Raw genomic sequence first — 18,760 nt, 5'->3', positions numbered from 1 at the left:
TACAGTTTTAAAACCGTTGGAATGATTATTAAGACTTTTGTTACTTATTTAAAACTTGAACTCACTCAGCTTAAACTGACTTTGTGTGCATGTTAGTGTGAGTTTCAGGTTAAGAAGAGGATGCCTTATCGCTTGGACGTGCATGAAGCAACTTGGACGGTGAAGGGCATACGGGATTTGAAGATTTTATTATTAAACATTTATTTTTAATTTTTTTTTCTTAAAGATAATTATGTTGGTTTTGGGCAAAATTCCCGGGTTTTGGGAACTTATTTTGTTATATACGTTTTCCGCCGTATTATACTCTGTGATGCTTATTTTAATTAAAAGAATTGTTTTTAAGTTTAATTATTTTTATGAGTGTTTTGAATGATTACCAACTGTGGGATTCCCGGGGTTCGGGGCCTTACATCGAGATTGAAACCTGACTATGTGGGATAAGAGTGTCTGTCCGTTTACTTCTTTCTGAGGGATTTTGATCATGACAATGTTGGCTATGAGTATTCGGCGGATTGCTTCTGTTGAAGGGGACAATTATTGAATGGGTTGATCTGATTGAGGAATATACGGGTTTTGTCATCTAATTAAAGAATGATATCATTTCAGTGTTCATTGACGAAGGTTGGAACTCTGAACATATGCCCAAAGCAGTAGTGCATCCAAGCGTATTGGTTGCCGAAGAGCTTCAAAGAGTTATATTTTGGGATAGACGTTATCGAGAGAGTGAATACCTAAGTGAAAGATGTTGAGTGATCGGGTTGTTCATGAAGATGTGTGACGGGGTCAAATGTAAAGACAGTTTTACGTTACTAGTGCGACAGATAGGTGATGACTTGTTGTTGATTGATTTGTTAGATTGATCCATATCATATGCCAATTGGATGATCGGAATGATCACCTGGAGATGCTTATTTGAGGGGGGAGATCTGATGCGAGTAGCTACAAGTTGTTGGTTTAATTACAAAGATTTATATTTTGTCTGATTGCACAAGCCCGAGAATCGTCAGCCAAGGGGGAGGTTGGTTGTACGGCTAATGATATGCAGATAAAGTATTCATGGTTAAAGTATTCAACTTTAACGTATACGTCGTTAACGTATCGACGCTAATGTATTCGTCGCTAAAGTTTTCGACGCTAAAGTATTGAAAAGTAAAGTATTGGATGCTAAAGTATTGGAAAGCATTCGACAGCTACGGACAAGGGGGAGTCTGTAAGTGCACGGATTTGGTGTCCACAGCTGTTCGAATAGGCTAGGGGTAGTTTAGTCTTTATATTAATGTATAAAGGCACATTCGCTAAGGATGTTTAGCGAATGGCCTCATTCGTTAAAGACTAGGGCTATTCATTAATGTAAGAGCCCATTCGTTACTACAGTGTAATGAATGGCAGCTCATTCGTTAACGTATAGGCCATTCGCTAAGGGTGTTTAGCGAATGGGCTATGGAAAGACCTTATTCGTTAACCTTGTTAACGAATGAGAGGTCTCATTCGTTACTACAGTACTAGCGAATGAGACAAGCCTATAAATAGGCCTTCCATAGTTAGAATGCAAAGAGATCTGTGCCATATTTATGTATTGTAACGTTATGCTGCCGGATTCTCTCCTCACCTTATGTATTCATCATAATGTAATCATCCATTAACGTATTAAATGAACACGAGATTTAACGTATCGATTTGCGACTAGATCTTGGCTCGTAAACGTTCTTATAACGTTTTCACACTAGTATTCATGTTCGGTAAAAGCTTTTTGTTGCCAATGGCATTTAGTGGGGGAAATTATCATTATCGGTAGTAGCTTTAGTGCCCAATCGGGGAGTATTATTCGTGACAATATTCGTATTTATCATGAAAATAACATTTGTAACTGTTTTAGTATTGAGCACCGAAATAATATTCGCCGCCGTATAGTGTTTGGCATTTAATTTGTATTTATTGTTGTATTAATGCCGGCAGCGAATCGCGTTGCGATTGTCAAAGTTACCATCTGCAATTGCCGAACAATCATTTCAGCCACAACTGCCTCAAATCATGTGTTTGTTTTCTTCGGGGCCATTTTATAATGATAATTATAATTTTCCCTATAACTTATTGCACAGGGAATCACATTAGCTAACAATCGGGTAATTCAAATAGCAGACGCGTATTACACACACCAAATCATGTATTCATATACCCAGGATAGTATATAGATTTAGCCTAATAAGGCCATGGTTTGCATGTATGTATCAAAAATCGTCATCCTGTGACAAGTAATTTTAACCCAGTAAGGGTCAATGTTTGTACTAATAGATCAAAATCGTCACCCATATGAGCATAGCACAATACCAAGTGCTTGCATGGAGTATCGAAACTATACACAACAGTGTCATACTATCCTTGTCTATTCGAGCACACATTTTAATAATCACGAATAGTTCACAACTTGCACAACAATTATTCCGATATGAGCCCATCATTGGGCAGTTGTTTTATCCTGCCTCTCCCATGATTATACATTTGTTTGTTATGAGTTTAAATTGTATGTTGTAGTCGGGAGGCATTTGTATACTTCCCTTGACCTTTGGGTGTTGTTAAGTATAATTACATAATCTTCTTTTATCTGGTCATTCAGTATACGCAAGTGTGCTGGGTCTACTAAAAGTGATAATTTATTAATTGGGAGTAAGCATGATCTCTATAATCCAAGACACATCATTGGTCCACGAGTGAGAGGGTTTTCTTTTATGATAAACTGATCGGAGTGGAAACAATATAGGAGTGGTTGGAGATACTCCTACACAGATGATTTGATAAATTTATTAGTTAAGGAGGGTTCATCAAGGTCGGTGGTACTGGTGAGGTATAGAGGAACTATTATTTTCATAGTTGGTGTATGATATATGTAGGTGGTCACGGTTTGTTATATTATTAAAAATTTAGTTGGTTAGCTATTATATTTTTAATTTGAAAAACCATACTCTTTCCTAAGCATTTTCTTGGGAGTAGTGCTTATTTTTAAACAATGGAAGTGGAGAGATGGCTAGAAAACAATTCAATTTGCTATTAGAAACTGGTATGTGAGATAAATATTAGGTCCGAATCGAAAAGTGTCGTGTTCCCTTGAGTTGGATGTACGTATATCATACCTTCCATAATTCCTTTCTGGGTCTTGAATTTACGCTCGGTCTGTGATTCAACCATACAACAAGGTTTAGTTTGGACTCACTAGAACGTCCTGACATTCCCATTTACAGGCAACATCAGTTCTTTAACCTATATGAGACTACTGATTTCAACATCTTTCGTTTTCACAAATTGTCATAAAAATAATATTTTTCAATAGTAGGAATCAGAGTATAGAATATTATTACTTAAGGCCAAATAAAATATTTTATTTTTTATGGTCAGGTTCAATATTAATTATGATAAAATATAATATTATTTTTAATAAAATACAATTTTAAATTAATATTGATTATAAGCGAATATAATATTCGTTACACGAAGACTTAGTATTATCAACAGTACAGTATGTACACGTATTCGTACACCTTGTTCCAGATAAGCACGTATGCGTGTTATATATATATACACACACATACTCAACATTACCTTTTATACACATATGTTGCCATTTTTACCTACTCGTACGTTCCGCGACTTCTCCCCGAATTCCCTCGTATAAGCAAGTCTGTTATTATGTTCTGGACCATAATAACTTGCTTGCCCTACAAGTTCATCCCGACATCCATTAGTATATAATATTATATTATTATTTATTTTCCCAGAGTTAATCGAGCCTACGGTTATATTTTAGGTACCCTTAGTGGTAACCTAATCCTTTATAACCAATGGTTCTGATACCAACTTCTGTCACACCCCGTTAAGCGAATTGCGGAAGTGTAAAACGGAAATATAACAGACACCTCTGGTATCAACCACATTGTTTATAAAGAATAATACAAACTACTTTAGAATATCTTACATTGATTTAACTTCATTTACAACTAGGCAATACAAACTAAATCTAGCCTGATAAGCGGCTTTACTTCTTATTAGCATACTTGCATCAATTCACCCAGCATTGATCGCAAGTTAAACACGTAGCACATTGACTTTCTAATCCAATCCAGTACCTGAAAAACATGTTACAACGGGCCAACTACAAATAGTTGGTGAGTTTCACGAGTTTCAAGAAATCAGTTGTGTGTACAACAATCACAGTTTGTAAATACGCAAGTATGCATGTATGTACGTTCACAAGTACGTTTGTTTGTATGTGTTAGTACATGAAATGTGACAAGTGCTGGGAGTTGAACCGGCTGGCATTTAGTCTTTGTATAAGATGCAAAAGTCAATGAATGAGAAGCTTGCGTAGCTAGCGAATGAAGGTGATTGGAATACATGCTAGCTAAACGAATGAGCAGAAGACTAAATGATTAACGAATGAAGAAGTATGTGCATGCATGATCATAACAATTAACGAATGAAGACTAAATGATTAACGAATGAAGAAGTATGTGCATGCATGATCATAGCGAATGAGGAGCATGTAGACTTAACGAAAGAGCATATTAAGAGACGAATATGCATTGTACAAGCATGTAACGAATAGCATGTTAAGTAGTGAATGTGGTCTGAGTATAAATAGTGTGTGTTAGGCAGTTACACCTAGTTAGACACTTTGTTTGGCAAATCAGTTACTAGAGCCGTTCATCTTACGAGACACCGTATTGTACCGACACTCTGCCGAAATTTATAATGAGCTTCAATGAGTTAATATTTACATATCTTCTACGTGTTAAGTCGTTTCGTTCATCGATTAGCACCGAAACTAACTCCGTGTGTTTTCGGTTTCGTAGTTCAATATCGAGTTCATCGATCCTCATCGGAAAAACAAGTGGTATCAGAGCTTTCGGTGCTCGATTCTATGTCTAATCGCTGAAATTCGTGTTAAACCGATCATTTTAACGTGTTCGATTTTGATTCCGAAAAGTCGTGTTCATCGGTTTGATTTTCTATTGATTCGGATCCAAATCGGTTGATATTTTACGTATAGGAATGTTTAGGATTAGTAAACTAATGATTTCGTGTTTGATTTGTTGTTTGATTTTAGTTGTCAAACGGGCCCAAAACGAAAGAAAAACGGACATTTTGGTAGATTTGCAAATGGGCCAGTTTCAAGACGAAGATTAACGATCGAAGTTCAGATCTTGTGTGTCCGTTCACAGCTGTGTATCTGCTGTCCACTGTTTTAACGAACCAAAAACGGGACAAAACGTGCTGAATTTAACTGTGTTGTTGCTGAAACGAACTGAAATCTGATTTAAACTGCTGTTATACGAGCTGTTAAGAATTGCTATAAAAAACGCGATGATACGTGCTGAAACGGGCCGAAAGAACACTGAAACTAGCTGAAATTTTGCTGAAACGAGCTGTTTTAGTGCTGAAATGTGCTGATTTTGTTGCTGATTTGCTGTTAAAACTTGCTGAAAACGAGCTGAAAGTTGCTCTTTTTGCGTTAAAGTTTGCTGAAACGGGCTGAAAACGAGCTGAAACGAACCAAAACTTGCTGTGCTGCTGGTTGCTGTTTAACGTGCTGAAACACGCCGTTTTGGTGCTGAAATTTGCTGAACTACTGTTAACAAGCTGCGGTTTGCTGTTAACGTGCTAATTTTCGAGTTCGGAAATTGTTTTGAGCTTAGGGAACGTCGTTTGATCAACCTTTTCAACGGGTTAAAGTTTGGTTCGCTCAAAGACGTCATTTGAAGTTGTGATCAAGCAAATATTTTCCGATTTTCGTTTCGGTGCTCAGCTCGCGTATTCAACAATGAAGTCGATTCATTCCTCAGTTGCTACTAATTTGATTGGTCAAACCAGTTCTTCTAATAATAAGATCAAAATTCCTAAACTTACAAATATTGCGGATCTCATGGATTGGAAAGTTCATTTTGAAGAAATTATCAGTTTGCTTGATAAAGATTTGTTGATACCGATCAAAGAAAGGGAATATTGTCGTCCACTATTGAAGAAACCAAATGATGTGTGCAGTAGGTACAAACCAGAGTTTGAATGGAATGCTTGTGAGAAAACTGAGTTTGATCATGAAAGGAGGGCGTTTGCTACACTTCAAACTGTAATATCATTTGTTGTATTATATGAACCCAGAGAATCCAGAGCACATGCAAAATGCGTAACATCATATGAGATTTGGAGTTCTATTGATTGACGATATGCTTATTATTGCAATCTTAAACCCAATTTTGATACATTCAAGCATATGCCTGATGAAAGTCTAATCGTGATGATTGAGAGATTTTTAAACCTGTTAAAAGAAATGGATGAATACAACGTTCATGTATCAGATGAAAATATTAAAGAGAGATTGTTTGACATTCTTTATGGTCAAGATTCAGGAGTTATTCTTGGAAAGATTGTTTCAACATCATCATCTGAATCTTCGCAGACGTCAACGGTGATTGATGAGATTTCATCAGTAGAATCTTTTGATTTTGAAGTGGACGAAGATTTGTTAATGGATTTGAAGAAAGCTCATGTTGATGATGGTTGGTCTATGCTTGCAAATGAGATATCCAAGACCACATCATCAATGAATGTTGATAAAGTCCAAATGCGATGGAAATTATCATGCCTACCCAGGTGATTCTTCCTGATAATCTTTATGAATCTTATGATTCCGTGCCAACATCACCTGAGGTATCTTCTAAACCATCTGATTCGTTTGTTTGTGAATCTTGTGCTAAGAATTTAAATTCATCTGTTGTTGATGAACCTTAGAAAATTGATTGTTCTCAATGTGGTGAATACAAGTCTAAACTTGAATCAAGTCATCACCACAATGAGCAATTAGTTTTTTATTTAACATGTATTCTTGATAACTATCGAATTGATGCCTTGTCGATTAGTAATCATGACTTGAAAGCAAAATTTTGAGTGTAAATTAATAATCATCGAAAAGTAGTTTTAAAAAATTTTGGAATTGAGAACCAAAATAACTGAGCTTCAAAATGAGGTGCTGGAGTTAAAGAATAAATTGGATAAATTTAGAAATTCATCTTTTTTACTCAATGAAATCATTGAAGTTAACAGTAATCACCGAAAGGGTGGTAAAGCTGGTTTAGGGTTTGTTGAAATCCCTCATCCTTTTCAAAATGATTACACCATGCGACCAGACACGGTAGATCTAAAAGTAGTGGAGATTGACTATCCACTGACAGTAGATAGTCAATGTGACTGTTAGTATGGTTAATATAATCAATGAGGAGAAAGTTAAAACCAGTTGATCCAAATAAGAAAGAAACAAATTGTTTAACTCCAAAATCTCATATTCAAAGTAATCTGGTTTTCTGTCAGATTAATGATGATATTCTTGTTGAAGATGTGGTTGTACCAGTGGTGGTTCACAAGAATGAGAATATACCCGTTGAAAATCATATTCTTTGTGAACTAAAAACTTCTGAGAAATCAAAAATTGGTAAACCAAAATTGGTTGTTACAGCAAAGACATGTGGGAAGAAGGTTGTTTCTGAAAAGATATCAAAATTATTTTCAAAACCGAGTGTTAAGGGTAAAATTGGAAAGTTTACAAGTTAAAAGGTGTTGACAAGATGTTTGCTGATGAGCTTTTTCCGATAGCTCTTGTTAAACCAGAGTGTATTGAATATGTTTATGATTGTGATCATTTGGTTTCTCTTAATTGTGTTGCACCAGTGATACCTATTGGGGAAATAAAAAAGATAAAATCAAAACCCCAAAAGGAATCTAAACCAGTGTTGCTTCAACAGAACAGATTTGTCAAAGTTACTGCTTCTGATGTATTGGAAAAATTTTGCACACTGTTCAAATCTTGAATTTTTCCAAAAGAAGAAAAGTGAGAAAATTCAACCCTCTGCGTCTAATCTTTTAACAGAATCATCTTCGACGTGGGTTGAATTGAGAAAATGTTTTTACTACAATGTCAAAGGACATTTGATTGTTGATTGTCCTTATAGGAGACGACTCAAATTGCCAGATGTTAACAAGGTATCATTAACTTTTGGGCAATTTGAGACACTTGAACGAAAAGCTAAATAAAAAAGAGTTTATATTAATTCAATGTTAAAGTCTCCTGAAACATCTTACAGTTCTGATAATGTTAAATTTTTGAGACAACAAGCTGATAAACCGTTACCAGCTTGGAAACCAAAGATTCCATCAGCATGTGCTGATCATGTTGAGGATACTGGTATACCTAAGACTATGGTCTGGGTTCAAGTTTCTCATTAAATTATCTAGTTTTTGTGCAGGGATATGCAAGAAGATCTATCAACGTCATATGGATTGTTGCTAAATCAAATTTGTAGATAGTGGATTATCTCGGCATATTGGTTTTGTTTAGTTTGATTTTATTGATAATTGCAAAGATTTAAAATTCATAAAAATTTTAACCGACAAACTTGTTCACCATTCATATTTTTAAAACACAAGATTTCTTTTTGGTGAACAAGATCTTCAAAAAAGTTATCCATGTTGGAAGATTGTTTTCATTTTTCGTTATTTTCAACAAATTTTTTGTTATTGTTTATAATTTTAGGGGGGAAAATTAAAAAAAAATCCTAAAATATTGTGTTTTCTGTATGAAAAATATTAAAATACAAAAATATGTTATTAATTTTGAAAAATATAAAATTTGAGAAATGCGATCCGACATATATGGGAAATGATAGTACATTGACTTAGCAGACCTAACACATGAATAAAGTAGACTAAAAAGTGCCTAAGATCAATTGCATGATGTGTATAATAGGCTTAACAGATCGTATAAGTGCTAAAAAGATATAAACCTAAATGCTTGTCAAATCTAGTGGTGTTACATCTTGATGCATAGTTAATATCTGTATTAAGTATCAAAAAGTTTTAAGATTGCTGTGTGTGCATGCGTTCATTTTTGAAGAAAATTCTGCTTTGTTTTATGTTTAATTTTGCAAAGAAATTCAACTTCATTTTTTCTTTATTTTTATTCAAATCTTGGATCCTCTCCAGCGCGATAAGATTATCCGACCTGAGGGTTAAGATTTGGATATTTTGCTTTATTTTCTTGGTGTTTCGCATAAAATCTTGGACTTTCTCTGCGCGATAATATGGTATTATCCGAATTGGGAGTTAACATTTTTTACAACTTCTGCTTATTTTTATATTTTTATTTTGTTAAAATGGAACCTTATCTAAGTGTAGTAATACCGATCTTAAGAGAAAATTTTAACTTTCTGCTTCATTTTCTTTTTATTATTTTTGCATAAGTCACAGCTAATCAATTTAAAGAAAAATGAAACACGTACATGTGAAATTCACTGTATAAGAGATATAAAAATTGTGTCTGATAGGTGGGATTCACATAAGATTTGTGCTTAATTGAACCTTAATACGTGTTGTAAAGTTACTGAAGGATCTATATAAAGTTTAAAGTGGACAATTATATCTGCAATCATCATTGGGTTACGTGCATAATAATGTCAAAATTGAATTGTAGTCTAGGACGTTACAAGTCAATATGATCCCATGTCGCGATCTTTCTCACAAAAATATGTACTACTTACATTTACTGCTTTAATTTTTTTTCGTTATTTTGAGAAAAATACAAAAAGATTTTAGGTGTGTTTTGATATAAATTTTGAAAAATAAAAAATATTTTGGGTGTGTTTTAGCATAAACTTTGTAAAAGCCAAAAATATTTTTCTTTCAAATTTATTTTTGATCTTCCGACAAGCGATATACATTTTCAAATGTTTTTGCCTAGTTAAAAAATTGTTTTCACCATTACATATTCTTGTTCATACATTTTGTACACAAAAGCTAAATCAAGATAAACTTTACGGTTTATTGATGGAATGTGTTGATTGACTGCAGTTTTGAAAGAGTGATGATGATTCAATCCTTGAATATTCTCAAGATGATGAATTTAAGGTTTGGCAGAGTGTTCGAGTTAAGGGGGAGTGAAGATGTTGATTGTGTGTACAAGCTTGATGCTGATAAAGATTGGAGACGTATAGCTAATGCCAAGGGTGAGTTTGTTAGTGCATTTTCTTCATGGCATTATATGTATAAAGACACATGTGAAGACAAACTGAAAGCGATAAATACTAAAACTTAAACTGACTCCAGCCATTGTCAAGGGGGAGTTTGTTAGTACATGAAATGTGACAAGTGCTGGGAGTTGAACTGGCTCGCCTTTAGTCTTTGTATAAGATTCAAAAGTCAATGAATGAGAAGCTTGCATGGCTAGCGAATGAAGGTGATTGGAATAGTTGCTAGCTAAACGAATGAGCAGAAGACTAAATGATTAACGAAAGAAGAAGTATGTGCATGCATGATCATAACGAATGAGGAGCATGTAGACTTAACTAAAGAGCATATTAAGAGATGAACGTGCATTGTACAAGCATGTAACGAATAGCATGTTAAGTCGCGAATGTGGTCTGAGTATAAATAGTGTGTGTTAGGCAGTTACACATAGTTAGACACTTTGTTAGGCAAATCAGTTACTAGAGCCATTCATCTTACGAGACACCGTATTGTAACGACACTCTGCCGAAATTTATAACGAGCTTCAACGAGTTAATATTTACATATCTTCTACGTGTTCGGTCGTTTTCGTTCATCGATTAGCACCGAAACACACCGAAACTAACTCTGTGCGTTTTCGGTTTTGTAGGTCAATATCGAGTTCATCGATCCTCATCGGAAAAAACAAGTGGTATCAAAGCCTTGACTGTCTGTGCTGCGTGCATCCATTTCCCACACCCAATCAACCACTATGGCTCCCTTTTCGCCCACAACATGCCCCGGTAGCTAAGTCTAACACTACATAGCCTGTTTGTATAAGTATGGTCATGTGCAAACGACATTATGTGACACGGCAACCAGGCTGATTCCGTTTGGGTTTGTCAAACCAATAGTACTATTCACAATCCACTGGCTCGAAGTTAATCACTGTGTTCGTGGGGACTTTTGTCTGTTAGCACTTAGATAATTCCCATCATCAAACAATTCAAAGTATATAGTTATATATCAACATGTTTTTCACCCCAATAGTTCGTAAAAATAGTTTAAAAGTGGGGTAATGAAACTCACTGTTTAGAAGATAATCAGAACAACGATACAGTGTAAGTTTGTAGTTGTTTTGACTCGTTCACTAGTCTCTATAATGAATATTATAATAATATTAATATTTTAATATTATTATAATCTTAATACTAAATTGGGCTTTATATCTAACTGGGTATAGCTGTTATGCCCAGAAAGTGTCAGTAGGCTTAGATTTGGATGTTGTTCAATGTCTAATACTTAAAACTGAACTTGGCTCAGTTTCCCCATTTTCCCAGCTTGGGTAAATGTGTTGGTCGATAAAATGATTAAGTTATAAAGAAAGATCACACATTGGGGTTCTGGATTCTCTACGGGGCTCGTTTCCATTTATTCCGTGAATTGAGAAAAACGGGCACAATCTATCCAAATTGTCCGGGTTTCTCATAAAAGTTCGTTTTTACTTAATTAACCCAAACATATGATTTTTGATCACTCTTGGTGTTATGATATTTCAACAAGATCGTTAATCACGAAGTTGTCGGATTTTTATCAGAATTGAATTTGTTTAATCTTTAAATATGCACAATTAATTATCCGTTAATCCTTAAATTATGAAATTTAGCCAGTTATCAATTAATATATATATAATGTACTAAAAAAAATCTCTGGAATTATTTACTAATTTATTAATTTATAAAAATTCATTTTATCTGCTATATTTAGCCCGAAAATCGTCTGTTTATACCAAATGATCTCCGAAAAATCCGCCAAAATTTCTGAGTGACCAGAATATGTCCTTAAAACAACCTAGAAATATCTCAAACACTAACAATCTTGCCAAATATCATATCCGAGCCAAAAACAACTATGAAAATTCAAATAAACGCAAATGCACAACACATACTTAAGATTTTCCAAATGATCCCAAATTTCATATGTGATCATAATATATCAAACCTGAGTTCTCCATAAAAGTTCATAAAATTTCAAGAATTCTAACTATTTTTTCCCAAACAAACGCCCCAATTCGGTAATAAAATTGCCAAATATTCTCGGATGGTTGAAAAGTTATCAAATATGAACAAGGACTCAATGATATGGTCCCTGATGGCCCTACAAAATTTCATGACCTAACAGTATGCACATCACAATCGAATCCTAAACAACCCCCCAAATCGAGCGATTTGGTATTACCTTAGCGGTTTTGGTTCCTTTTCGCCTTTCTAATCAAGTTTTCGGGTTCTTGTGCTTCTATGCAAGCTAGATACAGGTCCTATATCATAAACCAAGAAAGTTTCATCAACATGACAGCCTCTTAACTTATGGTTTCGGCTAGGGTATTAAACCGAACTATTGAACCATAACCGTGTTTATGGCAAAAAAAAACTATCAAACTAGGTTCTTAAATATGTGTATGATCAAACCATGTTTTCAAACAATTTTTAGCGTGTTTGCATGGTTCGAAGTGATTTTTGGTAATCAAATTATGTTTATACGATATTAAACTTGATTAAAACAAGTTAAACTTGATCAAAAATTGATTGATACCTTGTTTCTTGGCTGGAGAACTTGATGGGCAGAAGACGAATACAGAAGTTACAAGAATCATCAAGTTTTATATATTTAAGTTAATTAAACAGTGAGAAAAAAAAGAAAATGTGGGGTGGGGGGTCTCCTATGGCGTCCGCAAGCTAGGACCCCCGCTTGGGCTTTATTTTGTCCATTTATATCAATTTGTGGTCCATACATGAAATGTCGAGTCCAAATTTATTTTGGGTTCGGTTTTTGGCGTGAAAAATATAACGGGTATGATAAACAGTGCGAAAACGAGTGTTTTTTGGCTATTTTTGTATAAATTTATAAAAACATACTATTCGTTTGTAAATATCAAAAATATTTTCACGGATTGCTTAAAACATTCCAAATAAATGTTTGGTAAGTCTTTTTCAGCTTAACGGATGATACAATGTTTGGTTTATAACTATCTATCGTGTTTAAGTTCTTAGCGGGTAGTTAAACGAGTATGTTTTCGTTTAACCGGTTTGCTATCATACCAAGGCTATAATACTAATTTATATTAGCTTATATTAAACGTTTATCACTTTTAGATGGTTCCCCGAGATATCTGGATCATAACCAGAACCGTTCGGTTAATCGTTTGTTCGATACGCAATAAGCGAATAATCGCTTATTCGGTTTGTGAATACCAAGGTGTACTTGGTTTGGTCACGAGTGTCACACGAGGCCATGTATTTACCAGAACCACCTTTAGTTAATTCCGAGGAGAAAGGATTTCCAAACTATACCCGAAAGTTGTTAATTGTATTGAATACGCGCGCTAACGAGTTTTTTATGCACTTAGCAACCAACTCAGCCCCATGTGGTCCAAACTTAGTATAATTACAGCAAACAAGTCCACACGACACTACACAAGTTGAATGGGTCGGGAATTCGCATGAACAACGCACAAACTACCAATTAAACGCGAATTTGCGTTGTACCAAGCCGTTTGAGCAACCGACAACCAATTCAGCCCCATTAACATAAAAATTAAGTTTTCCACAGACCGTATAACATATCGAGGCTACACAATCTTAATTGGTTGTTGATCCCCTCAAACAACGTGCTAAACGCAACAATCAACAAACTAGACAACAGAAATCCTAGTTTTCAATCTAACGACAATTGACTAATCAAACGAGCTTCAATGCTCACGATACTAAAGTATGACATATATGACATACCTAGGAAGATGACGGAGCAAACACTTCACTTAAAACAGCCCTGAAAAGTACACAATTGGACAGCCACCGGTTAAGCCTAAAACGAATGTTTCAATCAATAACGAGTCTCATACGTAGATTTTAGCATGCAAAGATGTATTTTAATTCATAGGAAAATCATAGAAATAAATAATGATATTTTTACCAAATTTTTATAAATGTCTTAGGATTCTAAAAACATTTTTATTATATTTTTCAAAAATCATAAAAAATTCCCCCAACACAGAAAGGTACGTGAAGCTATTTCAGTGCGCAACACAATGGTTTTATTTGTTTAAAAATCGTTAACAAACCAAATTAAACAATTCCAATTGGGTTGTAATCCTAACTCAAAATATGAAGTTCCAGAAGTGGAACCAACCAATTTGGGCTTGCCAGAAAAGAGTTATGATGTATGGAAGACAGACCAGAACCCGACTCCCTGCATCAGCTTTGACACACGTTTTTATCAAATCATAAAAACCATTCAAATGTTGTTCAAAAATTACAAATTATACCTTTTTGGAAACTAGACTCAATGTAGAACATCATGGAAACAAGAATAGATAAAAAACAATCAATTTTCATCGAGTTACATACCAAAAAATAAACAAGTACGAATCTGTCAAAAACTATTAACAACAAAACTCAAACCCTAACATGTTTATGACATATCTAGGGTTTTTAATAAATGATTTAATGATGAAAAAGACATTCCTTGATGTATTAAAGGAGGGGGCTTTGTATTAAAAAGATGAAGAAAAACGTGATGCTAAAAAGATGATGAAAAACGTGATGGGGGCTTGGTTTTAAAAAGCAAGAGGCGAAGAAAAGCGATGGGGTTTAAAACAGAAGCGTGAAGCGCCAGGCGCAAAAGCGAGAGTTTTTCGTATTCGAGGCGAACACATTTATATAATTTTTATATATGTATATATTATGGGTTTTTAGCATCTTGACTCATGATGTAGCTATATTTAAGCATTATATACGATTTGATATATAAACTACCTACACATACAACCTAAAAAGTATATTGTACAACATTTGGATGCTTAAAAGTCACTTGGTGTAACGCCCGTAAATTTCGTTAATCGGCTCGATCGTTTATAAATGTTGGTCAAAAAGCCGGGGTTTCATCTTTCTAATTTAGAGCCTTGTAATACGTTTTAAAAGTCCGTTTGTCCATCCTTTTTTCCCAAAACATCCCCTCTTATGGCTTAAAGTATTATACTAGTACGTAGCACCCGACATTTTCGTTTATCGGCATGCACGTTGTAGAGTTTGTATATTTATCGGGGCAACCGGCTTACTTCGGGGACCTCCTTGTCATACCCATAAGTGGGATTACATAAGTTTTATTCAAGTGTCACAATTTTCAACTTGGAAGGGCCAGAACGTAAAATTTATATTATAATCAAAACCTAAAACCCTAGCTCCCATGTCCTGCGATCGGCAGCAGCAGCACCCCCATTTCCACCTCGTTTTGCGTGCACTCAGCCACCCTCCGGCCGTCCAAACTTCAATTCCAGGTCGGTATTATACGTATACAACTCTTTTTCACCTTAATTCATCCGTATGGCGCGCTTATTGGTCGTTAAGATTGAGTTTTGATGATAACAGCTTGCTGACAGATTCGTATACGTTTATTGTAGGGTCTGTAACGCGATGTTAATCCACTATTTTTGATCGATTCTTGATTCCATGATGTTCTACTTTGAGTTTACTTTCCAGAAAGGTATAATACATAATTTTTGGACGAGATTTGAATAGTTTTTATGAATTTATAAAATCGAGTGTCAAAGCTGATGCGGGATGACGGATTCTGGTCTGTCTTCCCAACGTCATAAACTTTTTTCGACAGGTCCAAATTGGTTGGTTCCACTTCTGGAAGTTAGTGTTTTGAGTTAGGAACCAAAATCAATTGGAATCGTTTAATTTGGTTTGGTAATGAATTTTATAAAAATAAAACCATTTTGTTGCGCGCTGAAATAGCTGCACATACCTTTCTGTGTTGGAAGAATTTTTATGATTTTTGTGTCCAATAGAAAAATATAATAAAAATATTTTTATAAACCTAAGACATTTATTAAAGTCTGGTAAAAATTTAATAATTTAATTTAAAGATTATCCTATGTAATTAAATGCATCTTCGCATGCTAAAATCTGCACGTTTTACTCATAATTAATCAACAAGTTCGTTTTAGGCTTAACCGGTGGTTTTGGTTAGTTGAAAGGTTTTAGGGGCCTCGGGCCAAGTGTTGGGCCTCGGGCCAAGTGGTTGGGCCTTGGCCAAGTATTGGGCCTTGGGCCAAGTGGTTGGGCCTTGGGCCCAGTTGTTGGGTCTTGGGCCGGAGTGTTTGGCCTGAACGGCCCATTAGGCTAGAGTGTTGTTACAGTCTAGTTTAGTAACGCGTTGTGTATAATTTACTGGCCCTTGCTTGTGATTGTGCACTTAGGGATTTCCTAGCTCATTGCAGGTGTTCGGTTGATTCAGGTGAGTTCATGATGCCCTTTTTACTCTTTTCAAGTTTTGGGCTAGCATGCACACTTTAATACAATTTTTGCATGATTTTACTCGTTACAACTATTTGGATGGTATTACATAGCCTCATTCATATTTGTGCATTTATGAAACTATTTGTGAACTATATTTTATGTCTTAGGATATTGTAGACTCGTTTATGGTCTTATATTCCTTAAGGTTATATACCAGAATATGGTCTAGACTCGATGATGTTAATAGGCTTGGTAGTTATTGAATGCGAGTAGACCTATTTACTTAGTTCATGTATTGGACTGATTAATATATATTACCTTATGGCCCATAGACTTACTTGTTATTTGGAATGTCTTGGGATGATATATATATATATATATATATATATATATATATGTATGAATGTATGGAGGTATGTATGTATGTATGTATGTATGAGTATGTGTTACCTTATAGCCTACGGTTGTGTGATGATATTTAGTTCCTCGAGACTAAGAATGACGTGAGTAGGCTTATTGATGTGTGTGTGCATGGTAATCACGGCCGGGTCAAATTTATTACTCAGGTTTTAAAATTACTTGTGGTCTAGGCTTGAGGTTGCTATTAGGCCTAGTATTAATTCCTAGTATTAAACGATTTTTCCTGATGAAACGTTTAAACTAATTTTTATAGGCTTGCTAGCATATGGTAGGCCTTGGGATGTTAAATATATATTTATATATATATGTATATACATTATTGCTTGGCCTATATTTGGCGATGTTGTAGTCGTTTCGACTACTGATATTGTGTATGCCTACTTTGTGTTTGCATGCACTGATGTTACGTGTTTGGGTTGTACGTGTGCTCGACCCTGATGTTATTACTTGGATGAGATGTTACGTGTTTGGGTTGTACGTGTGCTCGACCCCGATGTTATTATTTGGACGGTATTTATAGGGATATAAATATATGGATGGATATAGATGTCTAAGTACGAATACTTAGTGTTGATGATGGCCTAACTGTTCGTATCCCGTATTATATTTTAAACTCTTGGAATGTTTTACAATCCAGTTTTTATATTTAAACTCTTGGAATGTCATATAATCTCGTTTTTATATTTAAACTCTTGGAATGTTTTATAATCCCGTTTTTATATTTAAACTCTTGGAATGTCTTATAATCTCGTTTTTATATTTAAACTCTTGGAATGTTTTATAATCCCGTTTTTATATTTAAACTCTTGGAATGTCTTATAATCTTGTTTTTATATTTAAACTCTTGGAATGTTTTATAATCCCGTTTTGATATTTAAACTCTTGAAATGTTTTTAAACGAATTTATATAGGCTTGCTAGCATATGGTAGGCCTTGGGATGTTAAATATATTTATGTATATACACTATTGCTTGGCCTATATTTGGCGATGTCGTAGTCGTTTCGACTACTGATGTTGTGTATGCCTACTTTGTGTTTTCATGCACTGATGTTATGTGTTTGGGTTGTACGTTTGCTCGACCCTGATGTTATACGTGGATGTTATATATATATACTGTTATGTATATAGGGATGTAATTGAAAGGATGTTTACATATACATTTTGTATAAGTATGTATGAGGATGTTTAGTTTTCGGTAATGATGATTTGATGGATGCACCCTTTTACTTTTAAAAACTTTTGGTATGACTATCATAACTATTACTACTGATACTATTTACTTAAAACTTGAACTCACTCAGCTCAAGCTGACTTTGTGTGCATGTTAGATTGACTTTCAGGTTAAGAAGTGGATGCTACCGCTTGGACGTGCTAGAGACTACTCGGATAGTTGAAGGCACATCTAGTCGAAGAATTAATAACGCAAACTGTTTCTTTTAAATTATTACCATAAGGATTTAAATTTTGATTTTGGTCACTTTCCCGGGTTTTGGGAATTTTGATGTTATCTATTCCGCTGTTTACTACTCTGAAACGACTTTAATGAGATGAAGATTTCAAATAAAACTAATATTTTATATACAATTGATTTTGGACACCTGTACCCGTGTTTTGGGATTTTTAATACTTAAACTTTTCTGCTGTTATTTACTCTGAACTTGTTTTAAATACAAAGAATCGTTTGGTTTTAAATTTTTGTGAATTTGTGGACGTGATTACCAACTGTAGGATTCCCGGGATTCGGGGCCTTACACTTGCGTATGAAAGGCGAGCGCCTCAATTTCGCTTTAGGTCGCTTTTTGCTTAAAAAGCTCGTATCAGGCTCACCTTTTGAACATTGCTTGCCTTGACTAGCCTAAAGCGAAGAGGCCCTTGCCTTAGGTCGCCTCTCACCTCGGCTCGCCTCAGGCACGTTTTTTTTAACCAAAGATGGGGGTGGCTGCAAAATCACCGATCGCAACAGGTCTTGGGACAGCCTAACGGTTAATAAGGTTTAGGTAATTTATGTAATCAG

This window comes from Bidens hawaiensis, unplaced genomic scaffold, assembly GCF_021521415.1.
Source record: "Bidens hawaiensis isolate Kalapana, Puna unplaced genomic scaffold, B.hawaiensis_p1.1 tig00027068_1, whole genome shotgun sequence".
NCBI lineage: Eukaryota > Viridiplantae > Streptophyta > Magnoliopsida > Asterales > Asteraceae > Bidens > Bidens hawaiensis.
The sequence above is the reverse complement of the archived record's forward strand: the minus strand, read 5'-3'. Positions refer to the sequence as shown.